The sequence below is a fragment of the Syngnathoides biaculeatus genome, chromosome 12, assembly GCF_019802595.1.
Source record: "Syngnathoides biaculeatus isolate LvHL_M chromosome 12, ASM1980259v1, whole genome shotgun sequence".
Taxonomy (NCBI): Eukaryota; Metazoa; Chordata; class Actinopteri; order Syngnathiformes; family Syngnathidae; genus Syngnathoides; species Syngnathoides biaculeatus.
Window position 1 is genome coordinate 19806756 of NC_084651.1, and position 26779 is coordinate 19833534.

At 42.8% G+C, this 26779-nt stretch overlaps 1 long non-coding RNA gene across 2 annotated transcripts; it reads left to right on the forward strand.

Moving 5' to 3' along the window:
* Positions 1-26106, forward strand: LOC133510210 (uncharacterized). Of its 2 annotated transcripts, none has more exons than XR_009797548.1 (5): positions 1-115; positions 23508-23596; positions 24048-24174; positions 24756-24872; positions 25057-26106. It is a non-coding gene; the product is annotated as an uncharacterized LOC133510210 (long non-coding RNA). The 2 variants fall into 2 exon arrangements; XR_009797549.1 differs by having other exon boundaries at positions 24048-24131.
* The last annotated feature ends 673 nt before the right edge of the window (positions 26107-26779 follow it).

Below are 26779 nucleotides of genomic sequence, written 5' to 3' on the forward strand. Positions count from 1 at the left end.
TGTTGCTCAATAAGTTGCAGTCACTGATCTACAAAAAAAAAAAAAAATGGATAGCTCATTGGCCACCAAAATTGAAGTCGACCAGTTTCGTGGCTCAGAGAAAAAAATTACACAGGTAAGTTGAAAAGATTTACTTTCACACTGTTAAAGTTTGTTTGTAAAGGGTTTTTAATTTCTGATGAGCTTAATTCACTTGGACAAAGTTTTGTTTATGGTTGTTATTGTTCGCTGTTCACTCTCTGCTTCACCTTTATAAGCCAACAATTTTTCGCGTAAAACCAATGTAAATATTTTCCCAAACTTCATCAGTGGATAAGCAATAAAACACATTTTCTGTGAAATGTTTTATGAATTTCCTAATACAGAACTCTGCAAATTGAATTAGATTTTCAAATGTGAGGAAACAAGTTTAAATTTTCTCTCTGAAATAGGATGTCGCGGAGACAACAAATGAACGATGTGTATGTATTTTTCCAATGTTTGTCCTTATTTCCAAAAATATATCTAACTGATTTTATGACAAAACATGCTTAGTTTTTTGTTGTTGTTGCTATTTTATGATGATAGTGCTTCACAGCGCATTTTGGGAAAAGTTAACATGTCACGGAAATATAATATGCAAAGGTTTCTTGGTAGTCACGCTGTTATACGTCTTTCCTTTGCACTTAATCTTTTTTGGCTCACCAAATCCAATTAAAAATCCTTCATGTTACCAGAACTGAAAAAATGTCAAGCTCACATGACCAGTTTTAATTGTACATGCCCAACTTTGAGAAAAACCCCACCATAAGCCAACCTGTAAAACATGTCCTGCACACGTTTTGGGAGTACCAAGATGGCGGCCAACTGGCTTCAACCAATCGACACTGCTAGATATGTATGCGTTCTTTTTTTTTTTTTTTTTTTTTTTTTTTTTTTTAGATCAGAGCAGCACTATTAGTTGAGGTTTGCAGAAACTTAACAGAAAAAACATGTATACTCTCACAAGTGACTCTTCTACACACCGGCAACCCATTAGAGGAAATGTTGCAGTATTCGCCAAAACATGGAGAAAGCGGATACAAAATTGCGTCAAACAGATGTAGCTGTCACAGGAGCCTTTTCTGGTCAATTGTACGAAAAAAACAAAGTGTTTTTTTTTTTGATGACATTGACATTTTTATAATAAGTCCATGTTAGAGAGATACTTTGTGGAGGTGTAAATGGCCAAAATGAGGGCCTTTAAAGGGTTATAACACCACAACACTGATGCTATTCATTAGCGCATCCATAGGGTTTTGAATTGTGGCATAGCATTGAGCTAATGGGGCTTCCGAGGCAAAGTTATGCAATTGTTTTAAAGACACTATGTGTCGTTCTCTTTTATTTACATTTAGTTTGACAGTAAACTTAAACTGGGAGTGGCAATAAATATCGTGAAGATCCTTTTTTGGAACTTTTTGTCATTCCTGCCAAACAGCTGCTTGTTGTGAAATGAACAGAGTTGCGTTTTTTTCCCAACAGCTCACACTCATATCACAAATTGTTGAGACACAAAAGATTACCCTGTGCAGTTGTAAATGATTTAGTTTTACAGCTGCAACCTAAATTAACATGGACGAACATAATATTTTTTTCTGTCCATTCTACCTCCAAGCCTCACTTAATGAACTTCGCTTCATTGGTGAAGTACAGCTCAGATTTCAGGGAGCACGGTGCGATTTTTGAGGAGTGTCATTCAAACCTCGGGGCAGAGATTTCAAATTGGTGAGTTCCCCCGTAGACGAGATTGAAAGGCTCCAGCTGAGGAAAGGGAGAGGTATTCCTTTGAAGAGAGTGGCTCAGATATTAAATAATTGAGTTATAGGAGATTAAAGTTTCACAAGCTAATTTAGCTTCCCTGTCACTCTGGGGCTTGAAGTGTCTGCAGCCTGCAGACGAGTGGTGAATAAGAGTGACTCATTTCCTGTGTGTGGCTGGACTGGAGAAATCCTATATCTGTGGCGGACTCAAACAGGAAGTTCACCCAGGGCACACGCTCCGTCTCTGACTCACAGTGAACGTGACGCCATCTTTTTTGCTGTCGGAGTTTTCAGGAATCCAATCTAGCATGTGCTTAAGCAACAAAGAAGCACAGAGAGGTTTCACTTCCCTTCATCCCCCCTCCCCTCCAAATAAACAGCAACTGTAGTTGCTGACGGCTTAACTGTTATGCGGAAAGAAGTTCATTTGCTGATGCAAGATCTCGGTTGTGCAAGCCTGGATTTGTGTCCTGTTCAGACAGGAGGGTTTCAGTTTCACTCACTGCATTCAGCGGGAGATAGCCCGGGGCTGAAATCTGTGTTATTTTTGTCTGGAGTACGCCTCTCAACTGGCATTGAAACCTCATTTTCAAACACCTTGGGAATGACACTGCCAAAGTCATCAAGTAATTGATATGTATGAGGACATATCAACACGAGGAGACGTCTTTAAGGACAAACAACAGACTTGATGCCTGCGTGTGCCAGACAGGACCAGATGTGGCCCGCAATGACTCAAATCCCTGCGGTGATAGTGAAAAAGAAGCAGGCCATCTATCTGCCATTGGAGATTGGCTGCAGGCTGTAGATTTGTTGTCTGGAATATTTGACCTTGGCGAGTAGTCGAGGCGTATCAGACCTCGAGTAGATGTGAGGCCTGAACTGACTCGGTGGTTCTGAAATATGAGACAAAATCGTCCACGTGGTCCTGAGCTGACTACGCTTTGTTTGATAACCAAAGTAGTAAACTGACTGCAAGATTTACTGATTGGCAAACTGTATTTTATTTTTTCATAAAGTTTTACGAGAGTCACTTTCTATGTGTACTTTGAGTGGCGACCACCAGCTGGTATATGGCTTCAGATCCACTTTGACCCCAAACGGGATTAGAGGTATCGAAAATAGCTGGATTTGTTGATTGAATTGAACTTTGGCCATCGATATGTCCACGTAGGATGATTAACTCTAATTGCCCTTTTTGGGCCACTTTGGATAGGGTCCCAACAGCAGTTTCCGAATACAGTACATGAAGGGTGTTGCTACACAGCCTTCAAACCATGGATTTGTCTATAGTAATTTTTCCCTTCCATGCAAAATGGAACTGGAATGAATAATTTTGAAAATATATTCTCATTGAAGCAATACACATTTGTTTGTGGTCTTCTCCCAAGTACCCTGCCTACGTTCACATTGTTATACTAAGGTACTTGAAACTATTTGATTGAATCCGAAGCAAGTAGACTTTTTCTTGGGCCTCTTAATTCAAGTTTGCAGTGACAAATTCACGTCTGGTTGGGACGGCTATGTCGATGCTACAGAAATACATTGGTGTAAATTTGGGTCCTGCAGAGGAATCAACTTTCCAATTTGGGTCTTGAGCTGAAAGTCTACTACGTAGCTGATACAGCTAACTCCATCCTGTCCCATTAGGTTTTAGCCATTCAAACTGTAGACTACTGTACTGTGGTGTGCTAAGATGAAATGCACCACTTGATGGGAATTGGCTTATTCGCCATTGTTTACAATTGGTCATTGGACTTTATTTATTAAAAGCAGGCAGTGTTTGATATCTGGACAGCAATCTGGCCTTGGAATATTTGTGTAGCGCCCCTATCACTTGGCACAGTCAAATGTTTTGATGTGTTGAAGTCTCAGAGCTGGCTTTTGGGTGTTGTGTCATGTTGTGGGGAAAACAGGCCTCCCGTTGTCATGTGTGCCCGAGGCCTGCTGGGACATCGAGCCAAACCGGCAGTGAGATCAGTTTACGGAGGGCTATGTTTAAGAATGAGCCATCGCGGTCTTTAGACGCCACACTGAAACAACATCTCATCATTCTGCAGGACTCACACATAAAGGTTCTGCAGAATCTGCTGCTGTATTATTTACTGCAAGGTGCTGTGAGCTGTTTCATACATACAAAACAAATGCCCGTAGATCACAGTTCAAGTGTGTGCGTTGGTAGAATGTGGAAGTCATTAACTGTCACACGCACCATTTCCTCTTTTCAACTTTGCCCGCCAAATAAAGGAAATAAAGGAAAGTTTCCTTTTTGTGATGAAAGGTCACCAACGTATTTTTTTTTTTTTAATCTTCCATTGGGCATGTGTGGAACACAACCAACGTGATCAAAAGACTTTCCACATACGTACACAAACATACAGAAGCTGAAGGCAGCAGATGACTAAGTTCCAGTCATTATAAATAAAAAAAGACATTCCTCAGACTACATTTAGAAAAGTATACATCTATCCATGAAAAGTGTATGGAAAAGTACAAGCTATACATACAAAACAGTATATACAGTATCTATACATATGACAATGACATAAATGATTCATTTATGTATATCAAGGCATACTAAACAATGTATTCACGGTATGATATATAATAACAACTAAAAAAATGTGCACTTTCAACGTGATACAAGACCTCAGTTGCACACCGAAGGAAGACCCACTCCTTCTCGGCTGAGGTTAAATGGGCCTCCATGAAGAAATGCCCTGAAAGCCAAAAAGTCTGTGGTGTTTCTTTTCGTGATGAAAGCTCTGGAAGAGCCGCGGATGAAGCAGCTGCGTTGGCTAATAGCATTCACCAAGGGAACATTAGCATCAGCTCCAAATAAACACACAATATTATGACTAAAACAACCATTCCAACAACAAATACAGGGGTGGCCCTCAGCAGGGATTGCTGGCCCCTCACCTGCATCCGCTTTCTGTTCATCTTTATCCAAATTTACAGCTCTAATGTTGCTGACACGGAAAAAAAGGCCTTACAGGTGTTTTCACCAAAACACCTAAAACGACCTCTGTCACTTTACCTCTTTTGCTTTTATTCCACTAAGATAGTCTTTACTGCCTCGAGGGACGAATGCTACAATGAAGCTCACACATAAAAGAGAGCGCTGTGCCGAGAAGTGGGGAAAAAAAGGACCGCAAACATGACCTGGCAGGACGTTTTTCCACGAGGCAACTAAACAAAAGGCTCGCACCAACACCGATCTCACCCTCCCTCCTTGCAATTGGGGTGACCCGGCGCGTCTGCATCTGTTCTCTTGTGCAAGACCAACTAGCAGGATTCGATGGGCAGGGTGTGCCTCCTCGCCAACCGAGCAGGTGAACAGGTTACTCTTGGAGGTGGAAGAGCAGGTGATGCTGTGCAAATACGGCACCCACGCCACTCGGATAAATATGGCATCAAAGGAAAAAAAAATCCATGTTCAACTGGTACGTAAATTCAAATAGGAGAATATTTGGACAAAAACTCTTTGGCTGTTTCTTTGTCATTCTGTCAGTTTAAAGTAGGCAATCCCCACATGGCCAGCCATGTGCATACAGCCGTTTTCCACGAATGGAACGTGTTGTGGCTTTGGACATTTTCTGACTTGACAATTTGGAGCCAGAAAACCCAAACATTTGGAATGTGTATCAGGACTATTTACACGAGCACATACTTAAATAAAAACAGATAAAAGGTGCACCTTTGGCTTCTCATTGACAACAACACTGAAATGATGAAGGGGAAAAAAATGAACTTTTAAAAACTAGAGTGTCAGGGTCAGGAAGGCTTAACAACCTGACACTATCAGACAAGTTCAAGCACACGCACACAATTTACATGTGGGTAGGGGTGAACCGATCTGATCTTTGAGAGTCCAAATTGCTACCATGTCATCCAAAAAAACTATGATTGTTTTGGATTGGGCTGAATCCAAGATTTCCGATTTTACCTCTCACATAAGGTAAAATCATTCCATGTGCCGATCCAGAACTTCTAGCCAGCATTGCCTGGATGGCATGCAGGTTGCGAAGGTGTAAACATGGTAGCAAGAAGTTGGAGTGAATATTTCTTGGTTGTTTACTCCAGTTAACACTCCAGTTGAAATGCACTCGAAAAATGTAACAAACGAAACACATGAATTACATTGAGTGAATGATCTGAGAGATCACTGACTTTGTTTCTTTCTTTGTTTTTGATCACAAAAATTGCTAGCTCAAAGCTAACACCACATGAAGGAAAAACGTTATTGACAAGCTTCCAAAAATTTGCATCAAACTCACAGCCCTTATAGCGCTCAGAACAATGAATATTGGGACAAGAACAGTATAAACCCCTATAAATGGGCAACATAACAATAATATTTGGCATATATTCTTCAAAATCTGTGAAGTATGAGATAATAATATTTAATGATTAATTCTACTTTCTTTGTAATTGTGTGTCTCATTGCGTGCACCACACTCCCCCTCGGAGGTCAAGATGTGCACAGCACTTAATATTGCTTCATAATAAATGGGTCAGGTTTTCTCATACCTACCAGTGTTCCGGTTTATTGTTCTCTGTTGGAGTAATCCCACTTAATCAAGCCCTTTCTAACATTCTATACTATACTGTATTTCCAATTTGGAACACATGACCTGTCTTTAGTTTCCTCCATTTGTTTCATGATTATTAAAAAAAAAAACACTAAGTAGCTTAATATACACTTTCAAGTTCACTTTTCTGGCTGCCAGGTGTAGGGAGGAAAAAAAAAGATAGCCAAGTTCAGGATAAGGCTAAACAAGGCAGTGGCTGTCATAAGCTATCAAACTCTAATAAGGCATAACCCAGTGGTGGGTGGGCAAGGGAAGCCGCTGTTTTCCTGCTATTTCCATTTATAGACTGCACCAATGAGCCCCCTGGGAGACTGCTTGCCATGACTCATGTCTCTTGTGCTTCTGGTCCAGACTCCAAACCCCCTCTCCCCCACGCACCTCTTCATCATCTCCAAGCACCGCTGCTTTTTCTTGCCCTGCAACACCGCCCGAGTTTATCTCACTTTTCTTTTTTTGTTTGGTCTACGCTTGTGTGCCAGGGCATTTCATTCATGCACAATTAAAAAAAAAAAAGGTTTTTTATTCTTTAAAAAAAAAAGCCTCCATGCGGATGAGGGGAGCAAGCAGGGAGTGAATGGGAGGAGTGAAGAACAAAGGTCAACTGATGAAAGCGTTGCGCTGGCTGAATCACTGCCGTGTAAATAGTAGCTAGAATACAAACGGCGGCCATTTCTCAGAATTGTTGTGGTGCAGAGTCAACACGGGGGTGGGGATGTGAGAGGGTTGGCGAGAGTCTCTGTCTGCCCTTTTTTTTTTTTTTTTTTTTTTTTAAGCCTGCAGGCTTCATCACGTGGTGAGCCTGTCCTCCCCCACTCCCCACCCCCTCCTCCTCCTGCTCCCCCCTCGCTTCGGTTTATTCCAGTCACGGCAACCACACCCCCTTCTGCCCAAACCCACCCAACCCCTCTGTGCTCTGTCAGGTCACCCGCCTTGTTTGTTCAGATGGAACACAAGAGGAAATGAAAGCAATAAGTCCACCGTTAACCCTTTCCTGGGACTGTGCTGTGTTTTCCCACCTTGTTATTTCTTCGCTTTGCTCATAATTTTTTTTGTAGCAGGATTCTGGGTCGCGTTTGTACATGTCTTACATGGCAATAAAATACAATAAAGTCAAAATGTTTTGGATAAAAATACAGGCAAATCTCAGCATGCCCTCCTTCGGAAAATGTGTTTGAGATAAATGTGTAAATGTTTAATGAACAGTCTTGCATTTGGAAAACGCGGTGTCATGACGAAAGCAAGTATTAGCTCTTCACTAGACAATTGTTAAAACATGACGGTAAAGAATACAACAGTGCAAGCTGTTACATATTTACAACGACAGGGACTAAATTCTGGGAAAAACTACATCATCAAGTAATTGGTTATTGGTAATTGTCACGAGGGAGGCTCGAGGGCGGACCCAAATGCACGACTCAAGAGGCAATCAGGCAGTACAGAGGAGGTCTTTATTTGTGCTGAGGTCGGTTACCAGCAAGTCAGTCCAAGAGAGCAGAAGTACTAGTAGGGACAGGCGAGGGTCGGTACACAGGAGATCGATCAAAGAAGGCAGAAGTGTCTAAGAAGTCAGGCTTACGGGGTCGGTCGGAGAACAGGCAGAGGTCGGTACACACGGGTTCACGATCAGAGATATGGGAGTGCTGGAACGGGGCATGAGATGCGACAATCTGGCAGAACTATGTCGAAATCATGGAATTACATTGTGGGGTGCATTTTGTCTTTGTAACTAATACTTGCCCTCATATAGCTTCCCAATGTGATAATGATATAGATGTTTTTTTTTTTTTTTGATGGATGGTTGAATAAAGTAGTGAATTTTTTTAGGAGATTCGGTGTGTCCCTTCAGTATGACCAAAGACAAATGTATTCACGTTCATTTATGCGCAATACGCTGCCAACAAATGAACCATTGAAATTATACTTGGGAGTGTTATGAAATACAGTATTTACTCTGTTCCCATCACATACACTGCAGGGTGCAATTTCACCAGTCAAACATGAATGATTAAATTAATATTCAGTTGCATATGAAAAATTGATATAAAAATATTTGTCTTCAGGGTACCTTTGTTTCCATTGTATGTTTGCAACACTGGAAATAAACATGATACACACAATTACTGTACTGTCCTCATGACACGTGAAGCTAGAAAGCCAGCGAACTTATAAAGAAACTGCGTACACAAGGCGTTCTTTCTTGCTTTTATGGAGGTCTCTTGCGGTAAATGAATTAACAAATGTAACTGAAAGATACAGAAAAATATACATTACACTGTGCACTGTGTGCCATTGTGCAAAGTACAGGTAGCTATCTTATTTATGCTAAACACAACAATATCTGTATCAACGATCACTCGTTTACATCGAGCTTTCAAATAAAATATAATTGTGACCTCAACCTAATGTCTGTGATCATACAATACTTACAAAGACGAAAGTTTCCCAAGGTTGAAAGGTTTAGAACACATTCAGCGTAGTTATGAGTTGTTCTCAGACTTAATGTTCACCATGGTCATACTTTTACGGAGATACGTCAAAGATCCTCTGAAGAAATGAAGACCACTCACTCCGCGTAGAAACTGATTGATTCTCACAGATCAAGTGGTGTCACTCTGACGCTTTTTCTTTTAAAATATTTCAACACAACGCGTCATGAAACAAACTTTTCAAGTAACATATTTATCTTATGAAATATACAAATCTTTTAACTACAGTCATTACAATTACAATACGCAACATGCTCTATTACGCATCGATTGGCATTAACTTTAGCTAGCTAGTCAAAACCCAATTCAAGCTGAAGATATCAAACTCAACATTATAGGAATCTAATACACAAGTTAGAATTGTAAACTTCCAAATGAAAAGGTGTTTCTGGGGCAATGTCGAGAAAGAAATATGCATTCAACGAGAGAACAATGCTGCTGGAGCATGTTACTGGAAGCCTAATAGCTAACACTTCCTGGTTACACGTCATGTGGCCCAGCTCCACTAACAGAAAGATTATCAGCAAAAGACACAGGGAATCATTATATTTCAGTGGCACAAAAGATTGCCATAACTTGTATGCTCATGTGCAGGGGCTGAGGTACAGTTGCTGATCTTTCTATAAGATAAAACACCCTTTCAAACTCCTGTATGATGGTGTCAGGTTTTTTTTGTGCAAGCAAGGGCTCTCACTCGTTTGTTTACCCGACTGCGTCGTTCTTGCTCGGTTACTATGCAACCACAAGAGAACAACATGCACACCACAGTAGCTGAATCGCCATTTTGGATAAAAACCCCTCTGCAATAATAATAAACAGTCTCTGGCAGCAAGACGTTGTTTTCCAGCGTCTTCCTGGTGCCAAAATTCAGAATGAACTGCAATAGCATTTAGCGCAGTGGAAAAGGATCAGCCGTCCAAACCGCATACCTTCTCCACTTTGAAGGGCCTGTAATCCCTCAGCAGCTCACTGGCTCCCAGAAACGCAGCAGACCGAGATGCTGCCAAAGACATTATTGCACACTTATTGCATCGCCTTCATATGAACTTGAGCGTACTCTGCTCACTGTGTTGAAATGGGTCTCTCAGAGGACAGAATGTAATTGCATGAGTTGTAATTTGCAGCTTTTTTTTTTTATCTCAACTTGGCCACAAGCATTTTTTTATTTTTGTATTTGATGTCTTTACATGCGGAAGATTTAAAAAAAAAAAAACAGCTGCATTGGATTTTTACTGTGCTGGAGGAGGAATGGCTCATGCTTATTTTGAAGAGGCTCCAAAGATATTTGGTGGGATTTGAGAGGAGCTCAAGTGAACTTTACCCTCTCTCAGAGGAAGTAAAACAGAGACACTGGCGCTGCCAGAGTTATTTGAGGCGCAGTTCAATCTAGAATGAAGCAAGCCGCTGCGGTCACATGAGCATCTCGTTCAGGTGTTTCATCTCGAGCCGCCTCTGACTTTCCTCCAATCAACTTCTGTTGACCTGTATGAGTGCGAGAAGAGCTTGTGCAAACCCTTTCTGCTGAGTTGCGACTCTATGAGCGCCTCGCTCTGTTAGCGTGACATGTCATCATCGTGGCCTCCATGACCACTCGGGCCGCCTTCTTGGAAACGTCTTGACTATTTTTCCTGGCAGCGAGCCATATCAAACACAATGGTGAAAGAGTGTGTGTTGTAATTGAATCCAATGAGCAGGATAAACATGGCAAGGAGAGCAGGGAGTCATGGGAGTTCTGGGGCCCCTCAGGCGCTGCTCCACCCGCGTGGAGGCTTTATAGGTCCCACACGCTGCTTCCAGCTCCTTCACATGTGTACTGCAGTGTACGTCGCTGCCCTACGCACACAAGGTGAGTTCAGCAGAAGTACTTGTAGTATACGGATTCCTTTAAGCTTTCAGGCCATGTTTGCATTTGACATTATTACTGCTTTTGTTCATCACCTCAGCATTTGACCATTCGAGCAAATTTTTTTCTTTCAGCATGACTCCGCTCAAGTCCAATAGAGCAGTGATTGTTCCTTTGACCTCACAAATGTTCTGGATGGATGGACAAACATTTTCACAGACACACTCTAAAATCTCTGCAATATCTTCCAAGAAACATATGAGCCGTTATAATTGCAAAGGGGAAAGAAGAAAACTCTGGTGTAATCACCAACAATTAAATATGCTTAATACCAAAATGCTCATCCCCTGGCCACACGATGAACCCCGGATGCCCTTCCTGACGGAACCCTTCTCAGGGAATGGAGGCCCCAGTGGCATATGAACCCACAATCCCTGGTTTACCAAACCAGTGCTCTAACCACTGAGCTACGGGGCCTCATTTTACAAGCACTAATAATAAATGCAAATGTTAGCTCTTTTTTTTTCATTTGGTCCAAAAAATGTATTTAAATATTTTGCGCATATATTTGCACAAGGACTTTGGAGCACAGTATAAAATATACAATACAAATAGTTTGCAGAGTTAAAGAAAGTACTCCTTTCTTTATGTGCACTTTTTTCATGCGCTAATTGACCAGATGACGCGTTGAGTGCAAATTTTAGGACCAAGCACAGAAGATGTAACTGGTCCTAGTTTATTATTGTCATTGATATTTCCAGCTACTGAGCTTCATGACAAGAGTATCAAATCCTGTCAAAATCCTGCTTTCTCAATGGATAGCCCAGTGAGGTTCAAAGGTCACTGCTTTAGCAAAGAAGGGGTCATTTTAGTAATTTAGGAACACATGCGTTATGCCATTGTGCCCTGGGCTGTGTCCAGGCTGGACTTGAGTCTCTGTGATCAATCGTCCTGGGCTGTTTCGACGTGGCTTGCATGACACGCAGATTGTCATGAGAGTCAAGACTGATTGCAGGTCCACGTCAGGCCAGGCATAACGCAGACTCAAGAAAACAAAGTGTGCTGTGGGCCGCCCTGCCTCAGGCCTCGGGGACTCCTGGGGACCACTGGACCCCACTGGGCCTTCGGAGACTTCCTGCCTCTGTCATTCTACCAGCAAATCCAATCCTTGATCACAGGCTATACAGATAAAAAGAGGAAGAGAAGACAGCAAGTGAAAAGGGTGAGCGTGACTGACATGCATGTTGCTGGATAGTGGGGGACAAACCACTCTTTATCTGACAGCTGCTCAGGCCCGGGCACCTGTGTGCCTGCTGCCACCCAGGCACGCCAAGCTCCACCCTAGTGCTGGCGGTGCCAGAGCCCCCATGAAAGGTTACCATGGCAACAGCCCCGGCTCTTAGCTAGAAATAAACAACCTTTCAACCTCATCCAAGAAGGGTAGATGATCTGTGGTGAGGCTAAGGTTGCACTGGCGCTGCTCACCGCTGATTTATCTTCACTAGCTGGTTGCCCATTTCATTTGCACGTGTACAGTATCTGTTTGTGGAAGCACATTTCAGAACATTGAATAGGCAAAGGAGGTGACCAAGGTGCCCGAGGCACGCTGCAGTACTGGAATCAGACACGACCTCTGCTTTAAGAGCAATTAGACAGAGCAGATTAAAAATCTGCTATCATTAAACAGATGTCCCCTCTCTTTCTCTCAGTGAGAATCTGTGTGTGTGTGCGCGGGTGTGTTGGAGGGATTTTATCAGCCCTCACCTTTGGATTGGAACTGTCCTCTCTGTTTAGAGTCCACACACAGGCTTATCAGAGGAGAAGACAGGGCTTGTGGTTTTAAGCGGAACTGACATCCCATTCATTTGAGCTGGTCAGGGTCTAGTGTCTTCGGTCTTAGCTTACAAGGCTGATAGCGCTCTCAAATGATACTGGTATGGCTCCACGGAAGAGCACTGCAGTGAATGGCTTCACCGAGCTGCGCGGCTCACCCTGCACCAACCCCCCCCAGGAGCATATCAATGTTCGACGGCGTGCTGCACGTTCATACGCAGGCTGTTCAAATGTTCTTTTACAACTGCTGTTGTGAAGCAGGCGCTTTGTAGACGGTTGCGGTAAAACTGTCTTTGTTCTCTCATCTCGTTGTCATGGGTGGCCACTTATCGAGCGGCAGTGATGCTGCAGGATGGGGAGGCAGTTGCCATGGTGAACACGCTCACAGCAGAAGGGATGCATTGTGTGGGTGACACAATTGTCTTCATTCATTTTCTTGTCAGACACTTGCGCAGTCGCGAAGACAGAATTATTTACAGCGTGTGAGCAGGACAAACAAAATTACCTTGTCTTATTGAATTGATGTGTCTCTACACCCAAAAGACAAAATAAGGAGAACATGTTGACCTAGTGAGACATGCATTCGTTCTCACAACCCTGTGATGTTCCATATTTTGAAGGTTTACTATTTTAATGCTCATTATTCAATGACAGATGTGGTGCTGCTCCTGTTTTTTCTGTGCAGGTGAATGATTGATACTAGTGCCTTGCTCCGTACCCGTAGAACATGGAGCAGCGAGCATGTGTCGCGGCGTATGATAAATGAGCTGGTGATGAAACAAGGCCATGACGGGAAGCTATTTCTGTTACACACCTCAGGGGACAAAATAATGTTCACCTGTAACGTATTTGTCTGTAAATGTAGTCATAAAAATGCATTGACAACAGTTTCCTAGCACTCTTTCACTTTGTTCCCTTGTAGTTCTTTACAGATGGGTGATTGCTGAATAATCTGCATTAGTGCATCGCTTGATCTGCATCGTGCATTAATATTCCAATCAGGTCCTCGATCAGATAAAGAGGGAGAGACAGACTCCCCCTTTATCTCTCCCCACACCAGCTGTGCAGAGCTGAGAAACATCCACGCACGTTGTAGACGAAGCACTGCAGACATATTCAGTTTGGTACATGCGGGGAAATTTATAAAAGTCTGCAGGCGGCCGGCGGAATACATTTTTCATTGCGTTCATCCCGCATGATTTAAAACGTGCGCAGGCGCTCCCTCTCTTTTTCGGCACACGTTTGGAAAACAGAACACGTGGGGAGGAAGTGAACGCCTACAGCTATCACCTCCTGCCGTCAGGTGGTTGTTGATATGCGGTTGGCACCTCCAACAGTCCCTTCTTTCATATCCCACTTATCCCCCACCTCCGTCATCACGCAGAGCCTCATTTTCTCTGAGCATTTCTGCCACCCCAGCTGCACAGCATCCTTGTGTTTCAAAACACCAATCTAGCGGTAGTTCTTCCTCCGTTCCTTGGCGCTTTGCTTGCTCTCAGCACCTCTCAAGCAAGTTACTGTAGTAGCGCAGGCACCAAATAAATCTGAAAGCCTCAAATAGAGGAGCGTTTGCAGGCCCGCTGACACACTCAAGGACATTTAAATGTTGCTGTTGTTTACATGGAGGAGCTGCATGAGACCGTCCAGCTCCTGAGGGCAGTAAGCCATGGTAATTATATACTACTCGTCACGGTTGCTTTGGCTCTCCACGCTGACTGTCATTTGCAAAAAAGTGAACAGCTTTGCGTTCTCACCAAAATGATTCACCCGTCAGTTCACATGGGCACAAGCATGCTCATGCGACAACATTTACACTAGATGCGCAGACCATATTCAAAGATTATTCCATCATGTATTTAGCCCTGTAGTATGTTTATTTCTGGCACTTTGCTGATGAAAGTAAAAAAAAAAAAAAAAAACATTGCAAAGGGAATTTGAACAGTTGAGTGCAAAAAAATGGCTTATAGACAATGTTACTGACCAAGACTACCTTGTTACTGCGGTTCTCAGGAAATGACAAAAAATCCAATTAACCCAGTGCCGTGAACCATAAAAACGTGTTAAGCGTGCCATGGCAATGCCACAAGGTCATCCTTCGGTCAACAGAAATCCAACAAACAATTGCTGCAGGATCACCTTCATGCAGAAACAAAGAAGTAATTTATGCATGAGGAGGACAAGTGGGCTGGGACAAGAAGTGATTCATCCTGCTCACTCATCAACAGGAGACCACGCTGTCTCCACATTCACCAAGAATGATAATGCTGATGAGTGCAGCATTATGGAGAATTTATACAGTATTTTGCTGTCTAAACGTCTTTTATGCTCAGGACAAAGCGCTTTGCATTTCAAAGAGTATTTACATAGTGTATGTAGGATTGTGTACGTACAGTGAGTTGCCAATTAGCAAATGCTAATTGTAAGGCTTGAAAAAAAAAACAACAATGCCAGCTTCCGTTTCATTATTTTGTTATTTTTATAGCTTATATGTCCAGAATCGGTTGTCAGCATTAAGTATTTTTATTGCAATATCTCCTAGCGAGGTCGATGTGAATTCTAGTCACACGCTCTTGGGAATGAATTCACCATATGAATAGGATTCATTGTATTTTTATGAAGGAATCACATTTCAAAGCAGGCTCCCTTCTCTTGGTTGCCATGGAAATAATCTAACAGAGTTAGTGAATGGGTGGGTAGGCAGACTGACTAATGGAGAGAAAATGTAAACAAGTTACTCCTAAATTCGACAAGCATTAACGCAGCATCACCAATCTGAATTTGTTATTGGAATATGATACGATTAAACAACTACAGATTTTTTATAGTTGCTCAGAATGTGATGAACTTTGAATTGTGGCCGATTAATTAATTTCAGGGACATCGAAGCTGAGCTAAAAAAACACGTGTTAATGTATTTTGTGTCTCACTTGTGCTTTTATTTTATTTCGAGGATAGACTTGCATATTTTGCAAGTGAATGCGCTAGTATTGTCCTTTGGAGTCAAATATGGTTCTATACACTGAGGCGTAAGTATTGCACTGACAGAGCATATTGTATTACGAAAATAAAGTTCTCGTCACACAGTTGTCTGAGTATGATTGGAGAATAACATCATTGGATTGAAAAGTGGATGGATGGATAATTGTAGGCGGCACGGTGAAGCCGCTGGTAAAGCGTTGGCCTCACAGTTTTCAGGACCCGGGTTCGAACCCGGCCCCGCCCGTGTGGAGTTTGCATGCTCTACCCGTGCCTGTGTAGGCTTCCTCCGGGCACTCCGGTTTCCTCTCACGTCCCAAAAACATGTGACATTAATTGGACACTAAATTGCTCCTAGGTGGGATTTTGAGTGCAGCCATTTTTTTCTATGTGCCCTGCGATTGGCTGTACCCGGCGTCCTGCCCGTTGACAGCTGGGATAGGCTCCAGCCCTCCCCGTGACCCTAGTGAGGATAAGTGGCAAAGAAAATGGATGGATGGATGGATGGATGGATAATTGTGATAATCTGTGTGCTCTCCTATGTCCCCTTTAGAGGGGCTGCTACATGGAGGAGGTTGCCCACGAGTTTGGAGGCATAATCCCATCTGCCTCACCTTGCACTTTATCTGCAGTTATAAGCAGTCAGGACAAGTCAATATCTAACACAAATATTTATTACATTAGCCAGACTATTGAAAATTTGTCTGAAAACATTATTTTGGGGACATGAAGAGTCACAACAAGCACTTACTAAATGCCTTCTCTGTTGTACTACTAAATTTACCAATAGATGATATTGTTGCATGCTGGTATTTCTGATTTTTGTGGTGGATTGTGCAATCTGAGGTGGGGCTGACTGTTCTCTGCCGCATTTCCAATCCCTCCCATGAGTTTGAACAGGAAATACATATATTCAGCAATTTTAATGATGAAATAGGCAATATTATTGGATTCAAAAAGAAATACAGGACAAGAGAACCATAATGGAACATAATTTTATGAGCTCATTATTGAAGCCATTTTCCATACCGCTTAGCTTCACTTGGGACACCAACATGTTGGAGCCTACCTCGGCTGATTCTGGGGAAGAGGCAGGGTACACCACTAGCTGGTTGGTAGCCAATCGTACGGCACATACAAGCAAGCAACCATTCACACTTCTCTTAGAGTTCATTTAGAGTTTTCAATTAACCTACCATGGGTTTTGGGGATGTGTGAGCAAACTAGAGTACCGGAGAAAAGGCACATGAAGAACATGCAAACTCCAGGCAACCTGGGTCCTCAGAACTGTGAGGCAGATGTGATAACCAGTTGTCTACCTTCACATACAGGTGAGACTCTGCGTCCCCTGTCTGCATGTCCCTGCTAGCCCTCCCTGTAAAGCATTTTGGGCGATTATACGGTTCCAATCTAGGGATATCTTGAACGTTTGTCCGGATAACGAGTAAATATCCTCAAAGAGACTCTTTCCATCTAACTATATGAAGTCTCCTTTTGGGAATAAGGTGGGACATAGTGTGACGTTGATGGACACATGCAGTCAGTCAAGATGCACATTTTTTAGCGGCTGTTTTGCTAGCCATTGCATGCTGTGTGTCTCTCCCCCCCCCCCCCCGTTTTTTTTGTGTGCCCTGCAGGCTTTAGCTGAGTGGCAGGGAGATGGTTAAAACTCGTGGCCAGGAAAGTGATTGAGACGTCCTTGTGATTGGAACACACACTCCACCCCCGCTGTTTCTTTAGATGGGCCATGGTTTTTGCTCGTAACCATGGCGACAGCTGGTCTTACCTGCTTAAAAGGGGAAAGAGGGCAGCTCGTGACTTTGCGCTTGGGTTACTCGCCATGTCGGATGGAGGGGGCTTCACACAAAAGCCATACTGTTTTCTGCTTGTCCGTTCATCGCTCTCATACACACACACGCGCACACATGCGCACACACACACACAAACACAGCGGCAAAATCATCAGTTGCTTGATTAGAGTCACCTTTATCCCTGCGACATACCTCAGCTTCGTTCTGGAGTCACACAGCTTATGCAAAGCCGTTGCTCTCCCCTGACATCAGCTTTTATTAATCATTATCAGACAAAACAAACATCACACAAAGTGACTATGACCTGCATAGCTTAGGTTTTCTCTCGCTAGCCTTGTAATTCAGAAGTTATCCATTGGTAAATGTGCAGCACAGCATCTCATCCTCACTGTTGTGAGTCCCCCTTGAGTCTTTATTCTGCACAGTAACTTAATATTGGATAGCTGATTTACACAGAGATTTAATTAATGTTTTTAAGATGGTATCCCATTTGTTTGACAATAGCAATTACATCTTAATGAGACAAATGCGCAAGACTATGCAGATGGAACACTAAATTGTTTTAGTCCTCTGTAAAAGCCAACAATGACAGTGTACATCTTCATCTCTCATGTTGTGTTCATTTCAGGCACTTAATTACTATATGGCTTGTAGGGAATGCATGTTTACACATTTCGAGGAGGGATTTTCTAATTCTGAAGACCATAAACTTTTTGCCAAATGAATGCATTTTTTTGCGTAGTGCACATTCACTATGATGTAGTGAAGGCAACAAACACTCAAACTGTACATTCACCCCCTGTTGAGCAGCTGCGCAAACGGCCCCAGGTTTCCCCCTCAAAACAGGCCGACACATTCCAGAGACGCATCAATGGGATTCGTTGTTGTGATGGAGCAAGCCTGGCAGTGGCCAGATTTGGAAAGTCTGTTGCTATGGTGACCGGTGGAAGGGCCAAGAGCAGCTTTAGCTAGTCAGCTGATGTCCTTTGGGTAAATCCTTTCAAACATGATTTGCTTAACTCTATATTTATTTATTTCTCTTTCGGTGCGGGGAGAGTCGGCCACGCTGCTCTCATAAAGTCCGTGCGCCATTTTGAAAGGGCGAGTGAGGGCACACGTCTGGAGATGCATAACAGCTTAAATTCTACTCGTTTTTTTGAGGAATATCAGCAACAGAAAAAATGGTTGAAATGCCTTTCAAGTAGAGTAAAATAGTATAACTTCATTATTCCTCAACCTTTTAATTTCATCTGGTACTGTGTGATAACGTAGAGCGCAGCGTCCGACCCAGAAAGGCCGTTTAATGGAAGGAGCTCGACCTACGTTTTGAATGTTTTTGATGAAATTGACAATTTGGCAAAAAGAGAACAACAAAGCAAGCTTTTCAACATAAAGATGAGAGACACAATTACGACCTCAAACATCATACATTACTGTACAAATCACACAACAGGGAGCTAAATGTTAACTTCACAGTTTAGCTCACCAATAGCTTGCAAGACATGATCAAAGATCGATGTTCAATATGTGTTTAATTGATAAGACAATAAAGTAAACAGTTTGCGAGTTACACGTATGTGATTTACTCAAACTCTCACTAATCTCGGGATTCTGCATTTTCTTCAACAGCATCGTTATTTCCAGAATCTTCTGAGTTTATGTTCAGTCACCACTTGTGAGATGAACAATCATCACAGTCCTCGCCTTCCTTGTGACTTCTGGTCCGGGTTAAGCTTCCCATTAAGCAGGTCATATGTTGACCGTCTGCAGATTAGGCCAGCGTGAACCGTGGTCACTGTGGCCTTTTGAACAGCTTGTGGGGACAGTGTCATTTAATATTATTTATTCATTTATTTATTTTTGCAACAATAAATGCCGAATAAATGGAGTCAGACGAAAAGTCAGGAGATGCCCATGTATCAGTGGGAAACAACAGTGAGTGTGTATAGTCAAGTTACAGTTTCCCCTTGTGCAAGTCATTCATGTTAATTACACACCACATGGTTGAACGTTACCACAACTGAAATGGTACTGATATAATACAGCCATGGCTGTTGTTTTTTTTCCCCCATCTCTAGAAAGTCCTTTTTGGAATACTGTCTCTGTCTTTTAAACATGCAGATTATGTGTATGCAGTGATAAAGTGCAAAAATCCTGATGAGCATGTTTGAATGTTTGAGTAATAGTGCGTGACGTTCATTTGCATGACAACTGCGAAACTCAGCTCAGTATTAGCGCGGTGGCTCATCTGCCAGCGTCACTGTTGACTTTGTAAACACTCTGGGGGAATAGGTGTGGCTTTGTGTTCTTTGTTGTTAATGAAGGTTAATGTCATTTCAATGTGACGCCATTGCCTGGGGATATTTTAGGAACAGTCAGTTAAAATACCTCAAAGAATTCGAAAGTGGAGCAGGTAAGGTTAAAATGGGCAGAACATTGTATGTGAATTTGTTTGCAATGCAACTAATTCGGCTTACCTTCCGTCGCTCTACTGCAAGTCATGGGAAAGAATGCTCTTCCTCCAGTCTTTATTGTTATGTTTCGCGTGGGCCAGGTCATAGTAGGTTGAGGTGTAGCTGCTTCTAGTGACAGTTGCACCACCTTTCCATGTGATTGGGGCGATACTGTAATGGGCAAAGGCTCCAAACAAACTGGAACTAGATGACCTCATTTGCCTTGGGAACAAAGTGCAGTGGTTTCGCTTTACAGTCACCATTGTGCTCTGACACAATGATTAGTGTGGATGGCATTTCAAATGACACTGCCGTAACTTTGCATTGTTAAACGTAGCGCGGGAAACAAGCGCACCCAGTTGAACACAGACCTCCACCGAGGCCTGTTTACAAAACTGGGCAAAAACTACAGGAGGCGAGTGCACAATTAGCCTGATCCACACCAAGAACTAATCTTCGCAAAGTCTTGTGGAAATCACTTAAGTAGTTTTTGTGTAATCCTTCACACAAACAAACAGATTAACACGTAAATAAACTAGAATGGCACTTTAGAGCACAGATCTCCATTAAAGGCGAACTACCTTAAAACGTGACGTTGTTTGTAAAATGACGTCAGCCCGAGCTGTTCCACTTCAGTCCTATAGGTGACAGTAATATGCATACGTAAGTACGAGTCACAGTCACACACACTATGTTTTTTTTTCTACTGCAGCACCGTCTCGTGAAACACCGCTTTTCTTGGTACCAATGCAAGTGGAACAAAAACATCGTAGAAAATTATGCATAATTCAAATCAACACACAGTGATTGACATGTAGAACATGAGTGGTGAATTCCTGGAGGTGGTGCAATGGACCTTTCCGACTGGCGATCTTCAGCTCTGCCCCCCTTAGCTACAGTTGCCATGCCCCCCAATCTTCCAAAATGGCGACGGACCATAACAGGTTTGAACTGTATTCTTTATCGTGTATTCCAGATAATATTGGGGTATGTTTTTTGCCAAATGCGTCAGACTTGTCCAAGAGAGTTCTACAGAGAGGTGTCTAGTATTTCACGCAAGGATATGTACACGGAGATTTTGGAAAGGAGCAGGACGCAATGCGAGTTACAACAAAACGTTGGCGATCGATGCAAAAAACTTTGAAGCCTCACAAACTTTATATTGGAATCCAACAGGATAAAATTGTGGAGTCATATTGAGCATGTAAAGCAGGATGAGTACTTTTTACTTGGAAAGATCACAAGTAATATCATTGTAGTCTTCATAAGTGAGTGGGTGTATTCATTTGACTTGGCTCGTAATTGAACCCAGTGCTCTGTCTTAAAAGTCCGATGTAATACAAATGGGCAAATAGACATTTCTCCTAGATGACATCACGCATTTAGTATCACTAACCCGACTCTTCGGCATAAAACATTACACACTTCATTCAGTAGGTCAGTGATACACTATCAAAGTGAAAGTTGTTCTCCTGCAGTGTATAAAGCACTGATAATAATGAAATGAAACTCAGAGAAGATACTTCTCCCTCACTTATCTTCAAACATACAACCTTGTGTTTGTTAATATTGTCCACATTTAGTTGTATACGCGCTCTTCCGCGAGCCTTAATCCATCGTAGGCACTTCGTCAACTGTGTTTTAGGCTTTGGAAAATGAATCAACTGGGCCCCTTGTAAACTAGGAGGATATCTTTCATCAGAATTGCACGTTCCCCAAGCGCATCTGAGGACCATTTTGTTCGTAACATTAACTTTTCCAAGCGCACGCAACCGATAACCAGCATTGCTTGTGGGACATGACGACAAGAGGGGCGGGTCAAGCCAGGTTAAGACAATGCAGCTATTTGATTGGCTATTATTGTACAAATGATTGACAGGTCAGAAAGGTCCATTACCAGCCTTCCTTTGGTGACTATGTGCACCACTCTTAATCAGGCTCTGTCCAGTGGTAACTGAAGGAATTGATTCCAAAGCACAGTTTTGTTGTATTTAAGTCAAGATCATTACATTTGCATGTAATCTTTGTGGGTTTTTTTTTTGTCGTTTTTGTTTTTTTTCTTCTAAACAACACATGTGCAGCACATTTCAACCAAATCATTATTCAACTAGAACGTCCTCATACTACATTATGTTACAGTGGCTAACAATGATATTAAATTTTAGGGATAAAACATCTGCCTTGTCTTTTATAACACTTAGCTTAGTACCCATCTGTATTCGAATGTTGGTCTTGGTGGTGGTACTTTGAGAGATAAGTACATTCCTAGGGGCAACATGGTGTAAAAGGTTTTAGAACTATGGAATTTAACACCTAAAATTTTCCTTCGCTATAATAAAACACAAGAAACAAGAAAGTGTGCCCTCAAAATGCCAACTGTAAAAAAAAAAAAAAATCTACTACATTCATTAGAATCAGTTCCACACTCAAGAAGTGATAGACATCTTTAAATGTTCTGAATCTCTCCTGCATGTTATAAACACAGAAGTTCTGTTGTTTCACACGACTTTTGATGCAGTTGTATACCAAAATAAGCCACCAGAAGATAAGATGCTGACCACTCGCCTGAAGTTTGATCGTCCTCAGCCACATTTGGCCCCATTTAAAGAAATGTTTGTCAGCCACAGGCAGCTGCTTTCCATCGAGTGGCATTTTCCTTGTCTCCCCAATGGCAGCAGCACCCGCTTCTCCCCCACATTCTTCCCCCTTCAACCACCACTCGCCCTTCTTTCTTCACGTCAATCCTTGGCAGGCAAGTTTACACTCTGATTTTCAAAGCCACCCTGTTCTCCGTCAAATGTTGCGTGGCAACATCAAACGCTCTGTCGGACAGAGCCTGCCTGGGATTCCGGCGTGGTGGGCGGATAATTGGAGGCAGGCCTCAGCGGATCTGGCAGATGTGTGATGAGTTTTAACTGGAGCGTTCGTGTGTGTGGGCGTGCATGTGTGCATGAGCGTCTACACGCGTGTATATGCTTTTTTTTTCTTTTTTTTTTTCTTGGGGTGGGGAGTTGTGTGTATTTGTGGGGGTGGGAATCAGGTTTAGAGGGAAAACATAAGGGTTTTCTCTGTTGTTGTCCCCCTGGAGTGTTTTGTTGGTCCTGTGGCCAAGCCAGGGCTGACTGTGGCGGTAAACATCGCATGCAGTCACGATATCTGGAGCCGGCATGTGGAATTTAAAGTCTAAGGTCTGACTCACAAAGACTTTTAGCTACCGACTAAGTCGTGCCTGCCTGTTTTTTTTTTTTACCCGTTGCCCTCTTTCCCGTTACTTTAGCATGAAGCTTACGACTTGTCTCACTTGTCTGGGGGTTAACCGCAGGTTTGGATGGAGATCAGTGCGGTTGCTGTCAAACAACAGCGATTGAAAAAACTTTTAGGAATTGCCTCTTGTGCCTCAATCCACCCCCAGTGCAAACACAGGAATGCTACACTTAGATTCTTAGTTTTCCTGTCCATCCATCATTGAGCAAGCACAACAGCCACCTAGACCAGTTCCTCCCAAGCTGAGGGTGGGCTTGCATTGAGAGTCAAAGAGGCAGTGGGGGTGTTGGGCTCAGGAAATTGTTTGACAGAGAGGGAAATGGACAAAGGAAAAAAGACATCCAGACAGTTCCAGGGAAAAAAAAAAAGAATTAAACACAGCTCGACCATGTTTTTGTTAGCATCCCCAGGGCACTTGCAGACAGTATTAAGTTAAATTTTGTATTTATTTATTTTTTTACACAGGAAAGTGGTGCAGATGTTCCTGAGAGCTGGCTTGCAGTTTCCCTGTTTTCCTTCTGCTCGTCTGTTCCCAGCTCTCCAGTGTTGCCAAGGTGCTCCCTTACTCGGTGCTGGCGCTTTTGTTTTTCCTATAAGAGCGAGTGCTCCAACAGGAGGGTCATCTCCAGGCCAGCTCCAAATGAGAAATAGTTGGCCGGCTGCCCTGGCGGCCACTCAAATCCGCCCTTTTGAAAAGATTACTGTGCTGCTGCCGCCACCTCCCGTGGGCCATGCCAAATCTGCTGAGGGAAGAGGAATGTGCCGGAGGAGGGAGGGAGCCACAAAGTAGGGGGGCACATTTCATTCGACCTCTTTCCGAAAGTTTTTCTCATTACTTTTCTTCTCTCTTTCCGCCACACATTTTTCAATTTTGGGCTGCACACCGCAGATGCTTGGACTATTACAAAATAAAATCCAACTGGGTTTTCCACTCTGTTCGACAGAGTCTACCTGAGCTACTCGCCTCCCTTAGTTTTCTTAGGCCTGCTTGTTTTTGTTTCTTAGGGGCCGGTGATGAATGATCAATTGATGGGCGTATAGCCTTTGGTTGGACTGCAGCAGGCTATCTTTGTTTGGCTGATTTTCCCGGTAGGCTTCTAACTGGGGAGACTCCAATTCGGGAGCAATAAAGGTGATTTGTTGGGGCATTGCAAGAAGCCCCAGACACTTAGTAGAGGTGTGCATGTCTCCTCTGGCCTGTCACAATCAATACTACATCAGCACCTCTGGGCCTCTCCATCCTACCGTTTTTACTTTTAAATAATGCCCCCCTCACTCTCTCTCTCTCTCTCTCTCTCACACACACACACCCACACACCTCCAATTCACACCAGGCGTGTTTACCATTAGCCATGGCCATGTGCTAACGATGAAGTGCAGCCACAGCATCCTCTGTCTTTGCCCACAAACCGCCGCCATTGGTAGTGCCTGACCTCGCTGAAAAATCTCACATTGAATTTTTCTGCCTCACATTACACCCTCGCCTACTTTCAGATAGAATTAACCTCAGAAAACAACTACATGTATTTCCTAGACCATTCAATACAAATGGCACAGCATGAGGTGACATTCATAAAACTTCGCCCCGGGGGGATACGTATTTATGATAAATGGTTGGCACTGTATAACTAATGCTATTTGAACAAGGTCTAGCACAAAAAACACCTTTCATGTAATCCTCTTTTTCTGTTTTGCCAACATGTTCCTCCTCAGATATCATTAACTGCTGATTGCTTTGGAGTGATGAAGCCTTGGTGGGTGGTCTTTATCTGAGAGTCAGGAAACAGAACCAGACCCGTAAACACTCCACTCGGCGCAGAGGAAACCCCCGTGAGTGCCAACCCCACCTAAAGTTGCTGTAAACACTTGCCTTTCTCCAAAATGAACGGAGAAGTCATAAGCGGAAAACCTCAAGCAAAATTTCAGCTTCTCGCAGCTTTTATGAGAGCAGCTGACACACAGACGGCCAAAGCGTGTTGAATACAACAAAGCGGCTTGGTTGAATTTGTTCCAGGAAACATCGGCTTGCATGCAGGCGGGGCAGCGCTATCACTGAGTCTGCTCCGCGCTGACACTAAAAGGATGGCGGCATGTGTTCCTGAGTCACATCATCTGCTTAGCAACAAGCACGCCGGAGAGAGCGGGACAAAGCGACGTGATTGGGGGAGACAAGGACCCTCAGGACATCAAGTGCTAATTGCAAAGCTATTTTCGGCTCCATTTTACAAACAAATCCTTCGCCAGAAAAGGGGTTGCATAACCGGGTTTTACACCAGTACCCCTCATCATTTGCCTTCACTTTCTTTCCATCCTTTTATTCACACCCCCATCATCTACCTAACAACGCCATCTTGTTTCCTCAGTTGTGACACAACCTGAAGTGAATGCTTGAAAGAGTAGGATCATGTTCATGCTTTTATATCCATCATCCATCCTTTTTTCCAAGCCGCTTATCTTCACAATCGTCGGGGGAATGCTCAAAAACCCCAAAATATATACAGTGTGTGTGTTTAAAAACTGTATTTAACCACACTGACATAAATTACACAGCATTTTCCTTGAAATATTATGTCATTATTTTCCCAAGGTTTTAGCTTTATTGTCATCATTTTGCTGTAGTTTTTTTTTCTTGCTTGCAGCGTGGCTGTAGTATGTGTGAATGTGTGGAACACGACCGCTGTCAGTGTTTAGATGCGGCTGATCAAAACCATTTTGAGGTTTCCTAGTTAGAAACAAGACACTCCAGGCCCACACATAATAGTAAAAATGAGAAATAAAAATAAAGGCTATTGTGTGACTTCTTCTTCAGCATTTTCCACACCAACCCCAAGGGAAACAAAAGAGTACTTATGTAATGTCAGTGTTACTCAACTCTGATTACAGTCTGTCATGTGAACACTAGGAAAAAGATTGGGCTGTGTGCCGAGGTGCGAGTGCATCCACACGGACTGGAGAGACCATCTGCTTTTGCACAAAACCATCTACTTCCTAAAGTCTCATTGATATAGAAAACCTTCCATGTAAATCCAGTGTGCTTCTATTTTTTATTTTCCTTCACTTTATGCAGGCGTGCATGTATTGTATTATATATATATATATATATATATATATATATATACTCTCTATTCTTATATATTATGTATCGTGTGTATACATCTATTGTGTGTGCATATCAGCTGATGTGCGCTCTTCACATGTTCAGAAGACTTGAGCTGTCATCCACCATCAACGTCAAATTGACGCCCAGTGCGCTGAGTATGTTCTGATGTTTGTGTGCCTGCTTAGCCAGGGTTGAAGGGAGGATAGTCCAGAAATAGAAGCATTTCATGGAAACATCAGAATGGGGAATCATTCTACTGTAAAGGCTAGTTTCGTAATCGCCCCGGAGAAACTGAGGCTTGTCTGTTTCGTTTGAGCTCCCTTTTGCACCACTTCACTTCTGCAGCTCAAATGTATTTAACCTAATGTCAGCTCTGACTATTCATGCCCTCTTATCCAAGTCTTTTTCCTTGTCAGGTCGTGTTTGTTATAAAAGCTACTAGCCTTTACTATGGGAGATGCTGTTAACATCAGTGATACAAGGCGTGGCTCTATTGAGATCATCTACAAAAGTCTGCATCAACTTTTTTTTTTTTCCACAGACCAATCCATCTGAGTCAGTCTAATTTGTAAAGTTTTGGATGTGATACTCTTGGTCAATTCAAGTCATGCCACAACAGGGCACGTGTCTGTAAAAA